Source organism: Sebastes fasciatus, chromosome 22, assembly GCF_043250625.1.
Source record: "Sebastes fasciatus isolate fSebFas1 chromosome 22, fSebFas1.pri, whole genome shotgun sequence".
Taxonomy (NCBI): domain Eukaryota; kingdom Metazoa; phylum Chordata; class Actinopteri; order Perciformes; family Sebastidae; genus Sebastes; species Sebastes fasciatus.
Genome location: NC_133816.1, coordinates 802,547 through 822,492, shown reverse-complemented (window position 1 = coordinate 822,492; position 19,946 = coordinate 802,547). Strand labels below are relative to the sequence as shown.

The 19,946-nt window shown below is 42.8% G+C and overlaps 1 protein-coding gene across 1 annotated transcript in view; it reads left to right on the top strand.

Moving 5' to 3' along the window:
* Positions 1–19,946, top strand: part of htr2cl1 (5-hydroxytryptamine (serotonin) receptor 2C, G protein-coupled-like 1) — a 245,508-nt gene that overhangs the window by 33,290 nt on the left and 192,272 nt on the right.

Below are 19,946 nucleotides of genomic sequence, written 5' to 3'. Positions count from 1 at the left end.
TAATGTATGTAGGTCCAGACGACAATACGTTTCCTCTGAGGGAAACTCTCTACAAGACTCCCAGACTGTCAGTGTGTCATGACGGAGATAGCCGTGTGATTTAAGAGGGAGAATGTAGTGAATGTGATAAGTCATGATTGTCACAGCCTCTAATACCCCCCCACTCCCTATAATAACGCCTTCTTTCTGATCCCACTCCGTGCTCAAATGCGCCACTGGTTCGCCAAATTCGCCATCCTGAGAAAACGCCTATGGTGCGTGCATATTAGCGTGTGCCCATGCGCGCGTGGATGCGCACATGCATGAACATGCGGTACACTTAAGTGTCCCTGTATGGGGGTTTGAAAATATGGTCACCCTAGTCTTTCTTCAAGAAGTGTCCTCCTAAGAAGTGTACAGTTTTGTACTTGTATCTTTACTTTCTATGTAGCGTTTCTTTTGACAACGACATCTAGGAGTTCAGGAAGAACCTGAGCAGTTCTCAGCTGCCTAACGTGGTGAAACATGTAACGTCAGCTAAGTTAATGCTGCTTGACGTTAGCTAACAGCTTTACTGGGTCAAAGACACTGTCTAGGGGCTGCGGTGGTCCCGCAGAATGAATTAATCAATCAACTTACTGTGCCATTATTGTGAAATATAGAATTAGTTGCTCTAACTAGGGCAATCTAATGACCACAAAGTAAACAGAATTTGGTCGCCATCACAAACAGAACACGTACAAAGTGTCTGCTAACAGTGTTAACTGGTGACTCTCAGCCAATTGCGTCGTGGTTGCGCTCAGTGACGGCAGCTGTGTCCTCGTAAAAACCTTCAATTTGACTTTAATCCATTTTAAATACATACTCATCTGTGTTTATTATCAATGCCAACCATTTATGTAAGACGCCTTTTGGCTGAAAGTCTCCAATTAGTACTGTTAGCAAACAGTGGAGTCACTGCAACTAGATGACCACAGAGCGTTTGCCAGATTTGTCTATTCCTCGCTAGGTACCGGGCAGGTAGCATGTTTTCATTAAAAAATGCCACTTCCAAACTGAGTGTAAGTTAGTTAAAGTATCTTAGAAAGTCAGCTAATAGATAGCTAAAGGCTGCTAAAGGTAGCTAGGTTGAACTTGGGAAGGTCAAGTGGGCTAATTAGCTAAGAGTCCAGCAAGGGTATAATGATACATTACATTCAATTATGGACTGATCTGTGAATACTAAATGATTTCAGAGGCTATGAGTGAAAAAAGAATGTCATCTTTCTTTATTTTTTGTTTGTTTGACTGCAGAACTTTTCCATAATGTAATTGTATTAGCATGACTCCAGGCCTATCCATTTTTGGTGTTAAACTTTCCCCAGACCTCCATGAACTTGGTGAGGTGTCTGTAAATATGAGATTAGAATGAATGAGATGGAGGCAGGAAGAGTATATGAGAAAGGTCTTATCTGCCTTGGATCCATAATGAACTGCCAGTCAAACAGTTTTGGTGGTATAGTGATGTCTTTCTCTGTTAGTGGACTCTGAATGTCTAATGGCAGTGGTCTAATTATCATGGCAGTCAATGCACAGTGACACTTCCTCTATTTATTCAGTAATTACCGCTGCAGGTAAAAACTATATTGGTAAGATACAACATCCGTTTACAGCAGCACAAGAAAAGTCGGTTCAATCGCAATGATATGGTTTGGTGTTAGGAAGTAGAAGAATAAAGATTTATTGATTTCAAATTGACACATACAAGCCTTTAGCTTTCTCTGTCATTGATTTTTCTCTCAACCTTTCCTCTCAACGTCATCTGACTTCTCCGAGCTAGCTCCTCGGTCTCTACCCTTTGTACCTTATTCCCTTACTTCCCCTGTCCTGTACCAATATATGAATCCTAACCTGCCGCCTGTGAGGGAATAAGACACCAGGTGTCAAATGCCGGCCGGCTGAATCATTCTTTTCATTCCCACCACTCTGGGATTGTCCACTTTAGCTCGCCCGCAGGCACACACAGCTCAGGAGGAGGAGGAAGGGAAAAGAAATGGGTCTACTCTTTGTCAGATTGTTATTCGCACTCGTTTGTCTTCCCCTAACGAAATTATCTGTCCGATCCTATCAGTTCCTATCAGTTTACCCCATCCTACTGCTGCCTATGTGCTGCTGTATTACACTGGATAACAACAACAGAGTCAGACCCCAATTACTGGCTGATTGAAAGCCACTGCACTCAATATAAACTAGATTAAAACCTGCAAGGAGTTTTGATGTGTTGACATTTAGTTTGAAAACAGTCAAAAATAATTCACGTATTGGGTGAAAATAAATGAGTCTTGGCAATATTGACGTACGCTCTCAGCTATTTCCTTTTAAAATGAATTGTGTGGCTCAGGCATTGGAGCGGTTTAGCTAAACCGCAGCAAGAGGGCTTCACTTTGAGTTGACAGATAGCTGCATGCCAGAAGAAGTAGGCACGCATTTCCTTAAAACTTACAGTATGCTATACGTTTAAGTACATCTAGACGGAAGTAAGTCGATTATTTTTGACTTCCACAAAAGAATGGTAAAGAATTTCTACACAATTCCCACATTTCTTAGCTTCCTTAAGGGCTCACATGACATCTCATCTGCAGCTTTGTGGCTGCAACAATAAACAACAAACTTTGACCAATGCAGCTGCAAAACTTTAAGATGTTTCTCTTATTAAACCATCCATCAGATGGGGGTCAGATAAGGCTTCAGTAGAATCCATATTTCTTTCTCTCTCTGGCATCCTTCAGTCTACGTCATAACCAATGTCTGACTAATGTATTGAGACTTTACAACATCCACATTCACATAGTTTACCTTCATCCAAAGAGCATGAAACCAGAACAAAATCCCTACTTGTAAATAAACGTATTAATCTGAAAACTAGACAAAAGAAATTCTGACCTATAACAAGCAAACTAAATATGTATTGTTCAACAAGACTGAGGGTTTCTTTGTCCCTGTATATCTTTGGTTATACTTTCCTCAAGTACGGTCGCACGGACATGAGCTGACGTGGACTCGCATTGAGGAAACGTTTGGGTCTTTTATACTCCGTGTGGGTTTCTCCTCGTGGCAGAAAAGCATTCTCAAATTCTCTTTTTTCTCCATAAATCGCGTCCATGTAGTTGGAAAATGTTGGATGTGCACTGACACTCGCAACCCCCGCAGATGGGTCATGCATAAATCATGCTTTAGGCTCAAAATGGTAATGCTAACATGCTGATGCTTAGCAGATAATAATGTTTATGGTGTTCACCATCTTAGTTTTGCATAACATGTGCAACACAAAGTACAGCTGTGCTTGATGGGAATGACATTCGTTTTGTAGGTATTTGGTAATACATATGCTGATTTCTGAAATTCTGCTGGTTCTGATGGACCAGTATCCATCCAGTAGTTATTGAGAGAGTTCAGTCTGACAGACAGTTTCATCCTTGGAGCTAAAATATAAAAACGCCACCAACAACCTCACACTCACCGCCAACACACACACACACGGTCTGTCGAGCACGAAGCCTCCGGCAATGCTAGAGCTGCTAACGTAGCACAAATACACACACTGTTTGTTGGACACTCGCTAAAGTTACTCCGGGCAGACACACAGCTGACAACCTGCTAAACTAAACTAAATGTGCGGGGGAGATTTTTACTGGGAAAGTGGCTGCATGTCCGCGACACTACACGCAGCATCGTAGCTGCTAAGTTAACGCTCCCGGACGGTTAACTGGGGCCTCCCGTCAACCAATATCTGTTGCGGTTAATAATCGGTTAACAAGGGTCGCTTATCGGTTAAGAACATTTTTCAAAATGAGCATCCCTATTCTGTACCCTGGCCTGCTCCACATCCCTTCATGGGATCTTCAGCTACTCCCTTCACCACCACCACCAGTGTCTAGACTCCAGGGGGGGAATGTATCCTAATCTCATCACGGCATCACTACCCCCTTTGATATACTACGTCACGGTGGAGTCTGATCGCCAAAGACTGTGCACTATTCTTTTATCATTCATCATATAATAAATGATTGTTCTTTTGATACGGGGTCTCTCCTGATTGAATGACTATTTGCCTCCATACAGTAACTACAACAGTATGCGATATGTCTGAAATGGTCCATGTTAACTTCAGAGCTTCCCATATTATAGGGATTGACGGGGCCAGAGGGACGTCAGGGTACAAAACGTCAATATACTAAGTAACACTGTCTGGGACTATTGAGGAGTCATATCAGCAGTCTCCTGGTTGGTTCTGAACCCCAGTCCTGGTGCCAAGTTCCCACAATGCTCCTCTGGGCGCCGCTCGCTCGGCCTTTGCCACTGACATGCACACATTTGTGCGTGGGTGATTGTGCGTGGATGTTTGTGCGTGTGCTGATGGTTGATGTATCTGTCTTCCTGTAGTGTAGATGACCATATGACCAGTCCAGTGTAATTGTTCATGATGTCATCCTCCGGCCACGGCAGACTAATATTACCCCCCCCCACCCCCCGCACACACGCACACACACACCCACACACACACTCTGGGAAGTGCTAGCCTGTTGGATTCACCCTGTCAAACAGGAGCACGAGGTTCAACTGGGCTTTTGGTGTGCACGTGTGTGTGGGTTTATGTCCACATGAACACCATCTTTGTGTGTGTGTATTCATGTGTATGTGTCGCAGCAGGCTGACTGTGTGAACAGATGCCTGCTGCCCCCCCCCACACACACACACTTTAACTGTGAAGGTGCCACTGGTGCATATATGTGTGGGAACACAAACACACACACTCTCTCACACACACACACACACACACACACACACACACACACACACACACAGCAATATAGGGACACACATTTTTACATTCAGCCAAAGAGAACAACAGAAAAGTTGGACTGACATCCAGCTGACGTTTCCCGGCATTCCAAACCTTCTGGGTGGTCTGTGTGTTTTCCAGTATTACTCATCTGTTGCTAGTGCTTCTAAATCCATCTTGAGGTGGATTTGAAGGAGCATTTCAGCTCAAAGATGTAGTCACACCAACATTTAAAACAACACAATCTATTTATTTCAGTACAATCAGTGGGTTCACTTACAGATGCCAAATAAATCCACCTGAATAGTTCACGACGAGTTCAACTTTGGTGAAAATTTTCGGTTCTGAAATGAAGCTGAAGAGCCTTAAACCTTCCTTATCTCTAACAGCCAGCAGGGGGCGACTCCTCTGGTTGTATAGAAGTCTATGAGAAAATGAGCCTACTTCTCTCTTGATTTATTACCTCAGTAAACATTGTAAACATGAGTTTATGGTCTCAGTCGCTAGTTTCAAGTCTTCTTCAATACAGCATGATGTTCATTTAGTAAATGATGGTCCCATTTAGAGTCAGATAGACCATAAAGCAGGGGATGCTTTAGGGCGGGGCTACCTCGTGATTGACAGGTCGCTACCACGGCGTTGTCCGGTCTGGGAGTTGTCCGTGTTGTCATCTTACAACTTTAACCCTTTCACAGCGTGTTTTCACTTCATCAAAGTTAATTGTAACATTTTTGGTCACCTAAAAATGTCTTATTCAGCGTTCGGCTGTACTTAGCTCCACCCTCTTGTGTCACTTCTAGTTGCAATAAACCAAGATGGCGACGGCCAAAATGCCGAACTCAAGGCTTCAAAACTTAGTTGTCTACTAACCAGTGGGTGATATCACGGTGACTACGTTCACTTCTTATATACAGCCTATATTTGACATGCATTTGCGCGGTCGACCAATAGCAAACCATCTTGACAGTGCTGACCTTTGAGGGAACAGGGAGCCTGACAGTCCAGACAGTAGCTGTGTTGTACCATCTATTTGTATATAACGACAGGAGGTGATGGTGCAAATATGTCCTTTGAATAAATTGTATGAAACTATTGTCCTGTTGGCGACCAGGAGAACTGACAGTGAGCAAGCTGAGAGAGTTCCTAGCTGGTTAGCATGTAAGCGATTAGCTCGCCACCTGCAGTAGTTCGCCAAATAGACCTGTGAGTCGTCACTACATCACCAAGGCTCTAGAAACAGATATTTTGCATGAGCAGAATGTCTTTTGGGACAGGTCTTGCAGAACCAAGTGTTGTTCTTTGGCTCACGTAAACAGTCAAGAGCAAATAATACAATTCTGTTTTTATCCTTTCCTCTTGACGTTATTTTCCACATTTATTTTCATTAGATACTCCAGCAAGCAGTTGACTCGTGATCTTTTAACAAAAACATATATGATGTATGATAGACAAATAAAAAACCAAGGGTAGGGTGACCAGGTGTCCCACTTTACGAGGGACTGCACAGGATTTGTATCCCTTGTCCCATACTAGAGCCACATTTTCATTGGCTCCAGTTTTCAAAAGTCAAACCACTGCAGGACAGATGCTTTTTAAAAATCTATCTTTTATCCAACGGCTGTGAAGAAAGCAGGAAGGCTGTCATCACGGGGCTGTGTTTGCTGTCAAACTGAGCACACATGGGTCATGTGCAGGTTAGTATTTCACCGTCTTTGCTACGCTACGCCAAACGGAGAAAATTGCGAGTCACCGCAAAGTCCCAAACTCTGTAGATTTAAGAGGAATATGATGAAAACTACCACCAAGAAAAGGAAGAACAGTTACAACAAAGACTGGGAAACTACTTAGATGTATTTATAACCCGGTGGAAGGAGATTCTCAGAGTTTTCTGTGGATTTTGCCAGTTATTTTTCAATTTCACATCGAGGGGGAATATAACATGAAGCGACACAGTTCACGTGAGTCTCACAAGAAACGTGCGTCTCAATAAGAGATGGATGCATTCCGGCATTAAAGCATAGAGATGTTACAAGATGAGGGGCAGAAGAGAAATGTTTATTACTGAAGTTAGATTAACATACTCTTTGTCCCACATTTGGTTTGTTGGGATCCGGTCACCCTAACCAAGGGTGCATGACTACTTACAAAGTTCTCAAAAAGGGAATGCACCACTAATTCCTTAAATTCATGTAATCCCTTTCCCATGGTTCTCCCTCAAATGTTTTCCCCTCATGCCAAAAATAAAGATGGAAGAGCTGCTGTAAATCCATGACAACTAATGTGGCTATTTCAGTTTGAATGTCAATTAGCAGCTTTTGTCAGCTATGAAAACGTCTGACATCGTCATCATTTGGCAATGATCGCTTTGAGGTGTGAGATTTGAAACAAACAACTATGGGCGTATTCACAGCTGCCTTGTTTAGTTGGGTTGAATGGAACCCTGGAGCGTTTACCCTCCTGGTGCGGTTCGTTTGGGCAGGTGTGAACACAGCAATCGCACTCGGGTGCAGCACCAAAACAAGCGAACCGAGACCTCCTTGAAGGGGTGGTCTCGGTTCGCTTCCAAACGAACTGCGGTACGGTTCGGTACGCTTCGTTTGTGGTGAGAGCTCCATCCGACCTCCATCCGGCCCAACTGGAGAAAGCATTGCGTCTTTTTGGATTAAACCAGCTCCGGTAGCGAGCTGTGCTGTGCACATCAACACCAGACACCAGACAACATTACTAGAAAGAGCTGACGCTTGCCCTCGCTATTCACATCAAAACAGGTGTAACGTCAGGCTGTGGTGAAGACCACGGGCAAACCTGATGGATCTTCGGAAATATTTTCGGCCGATGAGCATGTCACAGTTTAGAAGGGTTTATGCACGCCTCCTCCTCCGTACGTCTTGATATGAGCCTTCGGCGACTCCAGTGCATCAATACATTGTTTTCCAGTCGCAGCTGCGACAAACTGTATCGTTGAGCCTTGCGGGAAAAATTGCTACGAGGTAAAAAAAAGATGACCAGGGCCAAGATCAAGCCTCGTTGTTGTCCCTCCATTGTTGCGTTCTGGAAGTCTGCTCTTCTTTGTTTACTTCCGGGAGTTTTCCAGCATGGAAATTATGACCAATCAGAGAGCAGTTTCTTTGCGCACCAAACTTTTGGTCCGCTTGTAAATGCTGCCGTGTGAACACAAACCAAACTAGAGGCAACATTGTAACAATTTGGTCCCTGATTCAGACCAGAGCAAACCAACTACAGGTGTGAAAACGTCCTAAGAGAGATCCGCAGAGACCAAATCACCTCTGACCAAACGGCAACGGCAGGTGGATGAAAGAAAATGCCAAGAAATAACATATGGAATCTCATAACTACATGCCAACAGAAAGAATGTTGTCAGCCACTGTAGCAGTGTTTCCAACAGTGGAGTTCCTTTGTCTACAGTAAGATATCTCTCTTACTTCTTCACTTTCCGTCTACAGTGAAGCAGTCAGTCACCCACGCCTTGGTTCTCTCTGTGTGATTGTGTGTGTTTGTCCATCTGTCTAGGTGAGAAACACTTACTCACATTTGCTCTGCTCTGCTGTTGATAAGCACAGTCAAATCCACTCCCTCGCTCTAATCTGAGAGATTTAGGAATGTATTTGCTCTGTTCTCTTGCTGGAGGAAGACAAATGCACACAAACACACACAATATGTTGCTGCATACTTGGTCACAGAAGAATTAAGTCGTCAGCGTGCCGTATGACCTCCATCTTGGTTTGCGTCCAACACAGTCTTTCTTTCTCCCTCTCATACACACAAACACACACACTGTCAGATGTACAGTATTTACTAATGGCAGGGACACATGTTGTGCTTGTTGAGCTGGTTATAGTTATGGTAATAGTTATGGGATGAAGTCGGACCAACTTTGTTCTAGTTTGGGTCAGTTAGTGTTGACAGTTGGTCAACGATATATTCATTCAGCTTTTGGTGTTGAAGGATTCAGCAAGGATGATTTGTCTTCCGATCATTGTCCTGGTGAAGATTATTCTAAACATGTTTGATATTAACACCCAGAATCAGGACTGTCGACATAACATCTGCAAATGTGAAAAATAATGAAAAATTGTTGAAAAACGGCAAGCACTCTGTAAACTAGTCCGATCCATATAATGGAGTTCACCTCCAGCTTCCCCTTTTCCACGCTGATTGTACAAATATAGTATTAGGCAAATTTGTTTTGAAGAACATGTGAGAATGAATTAGTTTTGCGAGATATGGGGGGTTATTTATGATGCTACTTTAATTAATCACAACTTCCAGTATGTTGTTCTCTATATCTACTAGGGCTGTCAATCCATTAAAACATTTAATCGAGATTAATTGCATGATTGTCCATATTAATTGTTATTAAATGTGATCATAAAGTGGGCATGTCTGTAAAGGGGAGACTCGTAGGTACCCATAGAACCCATTTACATTCACATAACTGGAGGTCAGAGGTCAAGGGACCTCTTTGAAAATGACCATGCCAAGTTTAATGTGTTATTGATCGTCCTTCGTGACAAGCCAGTATGACATGGTTGGTACCAATGGGTTCATCAGGTTTTAAAAGTAGACTTAGCTTTAAAACTGAGCCCGCAACAACCTCCAAAAGATCGACTGCGTTGATGCATTAAAGAAATTAGTGGTGTTAAAACGAGTTGGCGTTATCGCGTTATCACATTAAAATAAAACAAATCTGTGTAGAGATGCAGCCACCTTGAACCCCCCCCCACCCACAGCTGGCCACCTGCCGGGTGAAAATAGTCCCCAACAAATGCCGTATTTACTCCTGTTGGAGTAACTTGTGATGGAATCTACAGTGGGCAGCTGTTTTAGGATTTCAATGAGTATGAATGAATATGTATTTGTGAATCCATAGAATTAGAATTAGGAGTAGAACGGACACTCCCATTCAAATCAACGTAGTAGGATGGTCAGACAGCTTTTGGCTTGTTTTCTGTAACCAGTGTGGCGTTGAAGCATGGTGGAATTAGTAATCTAGCTAGCTAGCGGACAGCTGGCTGGTTAGCTCCTGGGCTGGTTCCGCAGTACTAAGGTTGCTGCACTGATTACGGAAAATGAGCTGAAAAGTGGGCTGGTGGCCAGTGCAACGCAGGGTCTCTCCGCCACTTCTGAGAGGGACAAACTACCTAGCTAACTAGCCAGCCATCTGTTTCCAGGAGCTACGCCCGTTCTCTTCCCAGCGAGCTGCGACCACATTTACAGCCCCGTTGATGTGTGTCCTGTTGTCACCATAACAACTAACAACAATCACCATTTTCTTTTGTACTGGTCAAATTAGCACAGCATCCAGTTTAATGACCCCTTTACTCCTATTTGATTTCTCTGTGTAAATCATTTTAAAGATGTATGTCTCCAGGAGTAAAACTACTGTCGGGGCTGGGTGCAACAGAAAGGGAAGTCAGAAAGTACTGAGCGACGTCTTTTTATGGGATTGGATAGCAAAAATATCAAATATCACCAGCCTAAAGTCTAAAGTCTCTTCCTCGCCTAAGTGATATGAACAAAGAGCATCATCTGTCTCTTCTCTCCTCTTCACCTCTTTTCCACCTGTTCTCCTTTGATCTCCTCAAATATTCGCCCCAGCGGGGGGGAATACTTTAATACTGCCAGACATCGTCGCAGAAAATGATGATAAACGTAAACATTGTGAAAATAAATGACTTTGCATTAGTGCCTTGAATAGGTCTCAATCATCTTCTGTATTCCATTTACATTTCTTCCCCTCAGTCCTTTCATCACAGTGGTCGCCACTCTTCTTCTACTACTTCCTTTTTGGTTTGTCTCTCTTCACTCTGTCCTGCAGTGAGCACCAACACCAGCTCTTATTAGGACCCCTTTGATAGTGCTCCTCCTGTATTGATGGTCTCCATACCAGAGCAAATTGAAAAAGAGCCGGTATTAAAACGAAACAATGAATTTGACATGACGAGCAGCAAATACATGGATTTAAACATCTCTTATCGTGCGTGCTCATACCCACATTTGTTTCACTTTTTGCACTCTGGTTTGTTTTGGAGGATTAGCGTTATCTGTTGTTTGTCCCCGCGTTCCTACACCACCCACCTTCACACTGGAGAGGCAGATAACTTTATTAGCACTTTCACACGCCGTAATTGGATCCCGGCTTTTCACATTTGCCTTCAGCACAAACAAATCTGTGTCTCTGGATGAGTCAAAGTGAGCTGTAGGGCAGCGAGTGAATACATGACGGAGAGGTCAGTGATTTGTTGAAGGGTACTTCACTAACTCCTGAGCATTGCAGAGGACAAAATGACAGTTCATTTAAAAGGAGAAGTAATCAAATCACCATGACGAGCAGGTAGGCGCAGATTGGGTTTTGTGCCGTACAGCTGCCTTATGCTTTGAAATTCTCTGTGATATGACGACCTTTCCAAGAGTATTAGTGATTGAGTTACTCAAGGACTTTTGGGTTCCAGTTTTTTCTTATTCTTTTTCTTATTCTATTTTTCTTTTCTTATTCCTCAATCCGTCTTCAGTACTTTCATCGTACTTTTTCACATAATGTGCCATTGTTGTGTTGGATGTCTATTAGACAGCTATGCATTTGCCACTGCTATTAACTTTTATTTTAACATACATTGTACTTTCAGCTGTTCTCATGCATCAAATCAAATCAAATCAATTTATTTTTGTATAGCGTCAAATCACAACAGAAGTTATCTCAAGACGCTTTATATATAGAGCAGGTCTATGCATGTGAATGAATCGGCCCGGTCTCACCAAATGGCATATGAATGACATGGTATTTTATAAGTGCAATAACAACGCCTTTGTTGCTTTTGCCATGTCATGTAGTCTATACTGACTGCAATGCAAACTAGCTAGCTGCTCTGAGTGGTCATATTAGCATGGAATGCTAATTTAGCTGCACCCCTTACAGAAACTTGACATTTTGGGAAATACACTTTTTCCCTTTCTTACCGAGAGTTAGATGAGAAGATCAATACCACTCAACTGTCCATTAAATATCAAACTACAGCCAGCAGACAGTTAGCTTAACTTAGCATGAAGTACAGATTTGTACGGATTAAGCAAATCTGATATAACATGTCAATTAGTGAGGTTTAGGAGTGCTGGTAGGAAGAATGTGTTACTTTCCAACAGAGCCATGCTAGCTGTTTCCCCCCGTATCCAGTCTTTATGCTAAGCTAAGCTAACTGGCTGCTGGCTGAAGCCTTGTGTTCAACGGACAGATCTGAGAGTGGTATTGATCTTCTCATCTAACATTACAGATATTGGTCATGGTTAAAAAAACATTAACATAAATAAGCAACTCACATTCAGTCAGTAAGCGCTCTACATTTGCTGAGCGGTTCACACAAGAGAATCATCATTTCCCACGCCAAATGCAAGGCATTTTAGCAACATGTACTTCCAGCTATACAGCAGTAGTTCACTCTCTTCTGCTCGGTGCTGTCATGAGAGTTCCGCCCACCTCCTCCCCAGCTTCACCTGCTCGGATCTGCTTTAACGTTGCTATTAAAACTTTCTTGGGTTCCGGCAGGGCCAACCGCCTAAGATTCTCAAATTAAAGAGAGTGGACGACGGGATCATTTTAAGGGTGTTTATTGGCATCCAAACCATGGTTTCTGCAGTGCAAAAGAGTACATAAATCAAATTAGTAATATAAATTAAATACTAAATAACAAATGAACAATTACAAGCTGTGGTCAATAACTGGCTTGAAAACAAGGTGTTACAATTAACATAGGTCAAATAACAGGCTTACATTCGCAGGGACGCATGGCCAGAGGGTTGGATGATGCAGCAGATTGCTCTGCTGGTGCTGCTGTGGGCCTTATATAGTCTTTGAAGCCACACACCTGATTGCAGTTGCCAATCAGGAGGAGGGGAATGAATGGCCTCAGTGGATTGAGGCCACCTGTGTGTAATTGGCCAGCAGGCCGGGGGATGATTTGATGAGGTTATCCTGTCCATGGCAGAGGCTGCCATTTGACAATGCAAGAATTTACAACAGTTGCATAGTGAGGATGCCCTTATGATCACAGTGTATGCCAGTGCAGCAGCGAGCTCCATAAGCAGATGTATGTTCATCTGCATAAACCAAACTTTTCACATTGTCATAACCATTAATAACCATTTTTATGCAAAAGAACCAATTCTCCTGACTGAACCGCTATACCAGAGAATAAATGGGGCTGAACAAATATCAAACTGGGACATTAAATGGGAAAAAGATGGGAGAATAAAGTCAATAAAGAGTGATAACCTTTGGAGGAGAGTAACAGGGAGTGGCAGAGTGATTGGATGAAACGAAGGCAGCGAATAAAAATGAAACATTAAAGACAAATAAAGAAAGGGAGAAGTGAAGACGTGAGAGGTGGAGAGATGGATGTAGAGAAAGAGTGAATTAATGATGCAAAGTGATGGTCAGAGGGTGACAGGGAGAGAGACGGATGCTGGAAATAGTTGGATGATTAAAAGAAGCAGCCTGTTGTCCATAGTGTCCTTTCCCCGTTGGCTTCCACTGAATACATAGCCTTATATTTTATCATTACGCCACCAAGACAAATTCCGGTTTGTTTATTGTCCTCTGTGAGCAAAGTGACTCTAATTCTGCGTGTGATCAAAAAACAAAGAGATAGCGTGACAGTGGGAGCTGAGGGAGAGGAGGCAGAATGAGGCAACGAGAAGGCATAAAGCTCATGAATGAAGTGAGTAACGACAGCTGGGCCGAGGAACAACCGATCGAGGAGGGACGCTGCAAATGAAGGATGAGCGTGGGGAGGGAATAACAATGAAGCTATGATTCAAAGACGAGTGGATGGATAGGGGAGGGAATGAGCGGCTCGAGTGATGAAGGTGCGGACAGGCGGAGAGATAAATTGAGCGATGGACAGGTAGAGAAAGGAGAGGAGGCGTTGACGGATGAGGGAGAGGTGATGGAGACCGATGGAGAGACAAGGGTTGAGGGAACAAAAGTATAGAGTGGAATTTAATTTCTGGAACGCCTTTTAAAGAAATGAGTCTACTGAAAATCAACGTTTGGAGTATCACAAAATGTCACAGCTGGTGATTTATTAGCAAAGGAAGGTTGTTTGAAACAATGTCGGAGAATCAGGCACGAGTCTCTCCATGTTTCCTGATTTCTCCCTGTTTTCCAACTTGTTCACCTTCCACAGTATTGAAGGAAACAGCTGCTACTGTGCCCTTTGACCTCTCTCTATACATCTCTTAGGATAGCATGTTCAGAGCTCTGTATACACCAAACCTGTTACACAGCCTAATAAAAGATCTTCTCTTCATCCACCCCCCCGCAGAGACATAAAGGTGCGCTGTTTGCCTCTGCAGTCTTTTCTGAATAAACAAATGCAAATCAGCAGCTCAGACCTGCACCGTATTTAATTACTTTACTCTTTGGCTTCATCTCCGACTAAATCAAAGTGTCAGCTTAAAAGCAAGAATGTGGTGATTACTACTGTCTGCAGTACTGATGACCAATAAAGACATGGAGGAGGATGGACTTCATGAAGAAGTATGTTTATGGGTTCATCGATACTCTCTCTACGGGGAGTAATCAGCTTGAGGCGGAATTTCGATCGCAACGTTGTGTTTGTGTAAGCCAGTTCATTTATTTACAGCTTTAGAGCTCTAAAGGCACTGATGTAAAAATCACATTGTATGCTCCTGTACAAGCTCTCCTCATACAACGGCTCGTAGGATATCTTACAAAAATCGCTAATTTGTTGTGTTCTCCTGCGATGTCCAGTAGAGCTGTCAACATTTATTGTAAATATATATTGGTTAGGTCAAGCTAAACAAGGAATAGTTCAATTACAGCTGTAATGATGGCAGAAAACTCTGTCACAGAGAGAGTGATACCGGGTCCTAACAGCAAGCCATCATGTATGCACTTCTGTTACGCCAGGTAAACAAACCATGTACCTATCAGCTGTGAGCTCCAGATCAGACTGGAGACGTAACCACTTAAAAGATGGGTGAGTAGTACTCGCCATCTTCCAATGTTTGTATTGTTTAAACATGTTTTATACTGCGATTTACTGGAAATTACTCACAATATAGTAAACAGCAAGTAGGAAACTTCCAGCTGTTCCTCGTCCATTTCAGCTCTTTCAAAGCGAGCGATGTGAATAAATAGAAAGGGAAACCGATAAAAGTTCAGCTCAAAATGCCGCATAATGCACAAAAATAGATATTCCAATAGTTTGAACCTTTGTGTTTTTTAAGAGGGAATACTCAAACGTCATTTTTGCCCGATTATGACCCTAATGTCCAGCAACACAAGCAACTGTTCGTATGATACCTTACGAAAAGTTATTTTGTTAGTTCCGTGCACTTTCCTACGAATGTCCAGTAACACGAGCGATCAGTGCGCCTATGCAAGCCCCTGAAGTGTTAAGGCAACAAATCTACTTGGTTAGGTTTAGGAAAAGATTGTGGTTTGGGTTAAATTAACTATGGAAGTGGTGTTACTTTAGTATGGAAATTATGTGACACGTAAATCAACATTGACCTCTGGTTTCACACGGTACACAAACGGTAACAAAGTCTTCTGGGTGAAAGTCTAATGTTTGTTTGCAGTGAACTTTAATATTGGACGTGCTGTCATTTACGTCCATCAGAATCATCCAGTATCATCCAGAATTTGCATGCAGACGGGGATGTTTTACAGACATGTTTATAGAGTAGGTTTAAAAACAAAAAAATGATGAAAATGTGCCATTGCATGCCAAGACTACAGTGCGTAGGTTGGCTTGCCAACGTATCACTATTAGACCTGCTGACTTCGAGGAAGAGCTCCCACTTCTCTGCTGACTTTGTGCCAAGTAGAGTAGTACACAGCTGGTGTAGTTGCTGTTAGGGCCTAGATGGCATCTGACTGGACTGGGCAGCACTGCTGAAGGACGGTTCATAAAGTGTACCTACACAGATGCTCGGTTTGCACAAAGCACGAGCTCTGCTTGTTTGTGACCACTGAACTGTTGAAAATAACTCCGTATGCATTCATGCGTCTGATGCTTCCAGTTTCCGCCTTCGCTGTGTTGTGATGATTGATTGCAAACACTGAGATGAGTGACTTCCGCAGTGATCAGATGAAACTCGTCCAGCTGTGAAGTATTAAAAACAGGTTGGAGGCCTCTGTCCCCTGCAGATTGTCAGCAGCTGCTGTCGCCCACTGATGGAAATTAGAGCCTGACAGTCATGTCTGTTCCTAAGCTGCCTTCACATGATAAGAACATTACTACGGGCTCACCGTGAGGTAGGGCACAGAGCCTCACAGAGGCAAAGAGCAGTGCAGGAATAATACGCCATCAAAAAGTGAGCAAGGAACGCCATTCGCCATTTCTAACAGTTGCAGCTGTTATCTCATTGGTTGCTCATTGAAAGGTCAGTGACAACCAAGGTCAAAGTTGAAGCGCAGCGCTCGGTGGCAATTTCAAACGGTGGGTACACCAAGGGTAGTGCTTCCACCTAGTCGGGCAGCACGGCTCTCCCCATAGGAAAACAATGGCACAGCCAGCGCTAAGTGATGATTATGTTTGGATGGTTTTAGTGTTTGAATTTCAAACTTGATTGTGCAGCTTTTAGTTGGAATCCTGCTCTAAAATGTGGGCTAAAATATTACTAACTTTGAGTGTTAGTTAGTTTATTAACATTTTCACCCTCAAGTCTCCTGTTTGATTTGAACTAGGGCTGTCAAAGTTAATGGGATAATAACACATTAATGCAAACTTGTTTTAACGTCTCTAATTTCTTTAACGCATTTACGCAATCGATCTTTCTGAGGTTGTAAAGCTACAGTGAAGATCCTGGCATTATATGAAACTAGCCTAAACCTGATGAATCCATCGGTACCAACCATGTCATACTAGCTTGTCATGAAGGAGGTTAAATAACGCTCCTAAGTTTTGCTAAATTTTGGCGAGGAGGTCCCTTGACCTCTGACCTCCAGATCAGTGAATGTAAATGGGTTCTCTGGGTACCCACAAGTCTCCCCTTTACAGACATGCCCACTTTATGATAATCACATGCAGTTTGGGGCAAGTCATAGTCAAGTCAGCACACTGACACACTGACAGCTGTTGTTGCCTGTTGGGCTGCAGTTTGCCATGTTATGATTTACAATAATACATTTATACATACATTTGCATAAAGCAGCATATTTGTCCACTCCCATGTTGATAAGAGGATTAAATACTTGACTAATCTCCTTCATGGTACATTTTGAACGGATACAAAAATGTGTGATTTAATTGCGATTAATCACGATTAACTGTGGACAATCATGTGATTACTTGCGATTAAATATTTTAATCGATTGACAACCCTAATTTGAACATTTGTTCTGTTTCATTATAATAATGAGAATACATCAGATTTATATACAGTAGAGCTTTTAAAAGTTCTCAAGACGCTTTACATACTGTAGAATAAAATAAAGAGTAAAAAAGCAAGAAGAAACCTGTTTAACACAGACCAAAAGAATAAAATGAAAGAAAAGATTTGAATAAAATGGTATCAATTAGGAAATCAAATGGTGGGGCGGTTAGCTGGGGAAGGCAAGTCTGAAGAGGTTTTGAGGCCTTTTTGATGATGGCCATGTGGGCTCATTTCTGATGGGGTTTGGTAATGAGTTCCACAGAGAGGTGGGCGACGCCCCATCACCCCAGGTTCACTGCTTGGTCCTCATGTGTAGCCCCAACTCCTCCATCAGAATCTTTCAGTGTAACTGTAAGAGATGCTTCAGCTTCACCAGAGCTGACCAACCGCTGGAGGTAGGGAGATTAATGGAGAAGTGACAGGGTCAGGGTGAATATGATGAGGAGAGAGACTCAGGAGTCAATGAAGGAATGAATGATGGGCCGTGGAGGAGCCGGGGGGGAGCGAGAACTGAATGCACATGAGACGAGGAAGAGGAACAGGAACATGAGGAGATGACAGGAAAGATGAGGGAGATGAAGAAGAGGAGAGGTTTGGAGAGAGCAGTTCAGATGATAGAAGCAGAGAAGGTAAATGAGAGTTGGAAATAAACAGAAAAGAAGTTGTAAGAGTAGAGGTAAGTGAAAAGTGGAGTCACCGTCCACCTGTTTGAAAAATGAAAGAAAATTATGGACGGACTTTCTTCTGCATTTTAGTTTCCTGACAAATTATATCAAAGTACACAGAATTTGGAAGGAAACATACCTGTTGACAGACTGTAGGCAGGAAAAATAAGGGTGATTTAGTCGAAACGACTGGGGAACAGAAATAAACTGGAAGGAAATCAAGAGGAAGAGAAGAGGAGAAAGCCTGACAGCAAACAGAAAGAGACATGAGAGTAGCTGCTAAAAGGATCAACAAGAGACTCGAGGAATACCAGTGTAGTAAAAAATAAAGCAAAAGATATTAAAGGCTCCTCGTAGACCTAAATCACTGCATGCTGTTTTGGTATTTAGATATTCTCTGACTCATTTAGTCAATTTTTTATTCATGCCAGCACAGAGCGATGCTAGAGAGGAGGGGGGGAACTTCTGATGGTGGGTGCTGAGCTCTCCAGTTAGAGAATCAACGGAGGGGAACAAGTGTGACCTCTCACCTCGGCGTGTCGCCGCGGAGACGGCTGCAGCTTCTCGGACTGACAGAGCGTGAAGTCATCATCCCTCCTCATCCACTTAGTGAGTGTGTGTGTGTATGTGCGCTTTTGCAGATGACAGCGCTATCTCCGTCTCACTCTGCCTGTGTTTATATATCTATCTCTTTCTCCACCATATGGACGTCCCCGCTGTCTCCCTCTCATTCAAAGTCTAATGTGCTGTAGCGGACTAGCAGACTGCACTGGTGGCATGTGATGACGAGGAAGGAGGTGTGACACTGAGCCGCAGATTTATTTTTAATCTTTCTCTCTCAACATGATGTATGTAAACAACATATGGACATTAAGGTTGACTTTGGACGTAAAAATATGTTACTGAAACAAATCAAATTTGCATTATTTACAACTTCTCATCTCTCTTTCCAATTTCTGCTTTATCATTCATATCTCAATCTCTTTTTTCCCTTCATTTTTCTCTCCCTCTTACCATAACCCCCTCAACCATCCCCTCCTCCATCATCGAAATGAACAATAATGCCGTGTATGTATTGGTTATCATCACTGCTACAAGATAAATGGGTCTTTCCGTCCGTGTGAGCTGCTGTGCACGTGTCAGTAAGACCTGCGTACATGCACGAGCGATCATACAGGCAAACAGCAGGTTTCCCTGAGGTATTTTCAGTCATGCAAATCTCCATTGTTTGTTTAGCTCTGCATCACGCAATGCTGTGTATGAGACTGTAATGCACATGTGAGTTTGAGTCAGTGTGGCTTGTATGTGTGTGTACATACATTACATGGGATGGACAGAGGTAAAGAAGGTAGTTTGGTATGTCCCTTGTGTGTGTGTACATACAGTACATGGGATGGACAGAGGTACAGAAGGACGTTTGGTAGGTCCCCTGTGTGTGTGTGTACATACAGTACATGGGATGGACAGAGGTACAGAAGGACGTTTGGTAGGTCCCCTGTGTTTAGTTTAGTTTAGTTTATTAGTTTATTATATCGTGGACAATCCCAATTAATTGACTGTAGCAATAACAGTAAAAAGGGCAGCTTTAGCCGACATGGCTAATATCCAGCTGTAGTCCCCGGCCCGATGACAATAGGCACCACCCTAAAAAGAACAATACATTACAGCACATTGATTAAAAGGAAAGAGTTAAGACAGAGAAGAAACAAGATAGGTCAATAAAGATAAAAGAGAACAGTAAAACATCAGTACAATCATGCAGAGACAGAACATATAATCAAAACATACAATAAAACATCAGTACAATCACATCCAGGGATGCAGACAGACGTGTGTGTGTGTACATACAGTACATGGGATGGACAGAGGTGAAGAAGGACGTTTGGTAGGTCCCCTGTGTGTGTGTGTACATACAGTACATGGGATGGACAGAGGTACAGAAGGACGTTTGGTAGGTCCCCTGTGTGTGTGGTTTTGGTCCTAGACCTTTTTCTTTCGATTATTTTTTTGGGGCGTTTTCAAGCCTTTATTGATAGGATAGTGGACAGATTAGAAAGGGG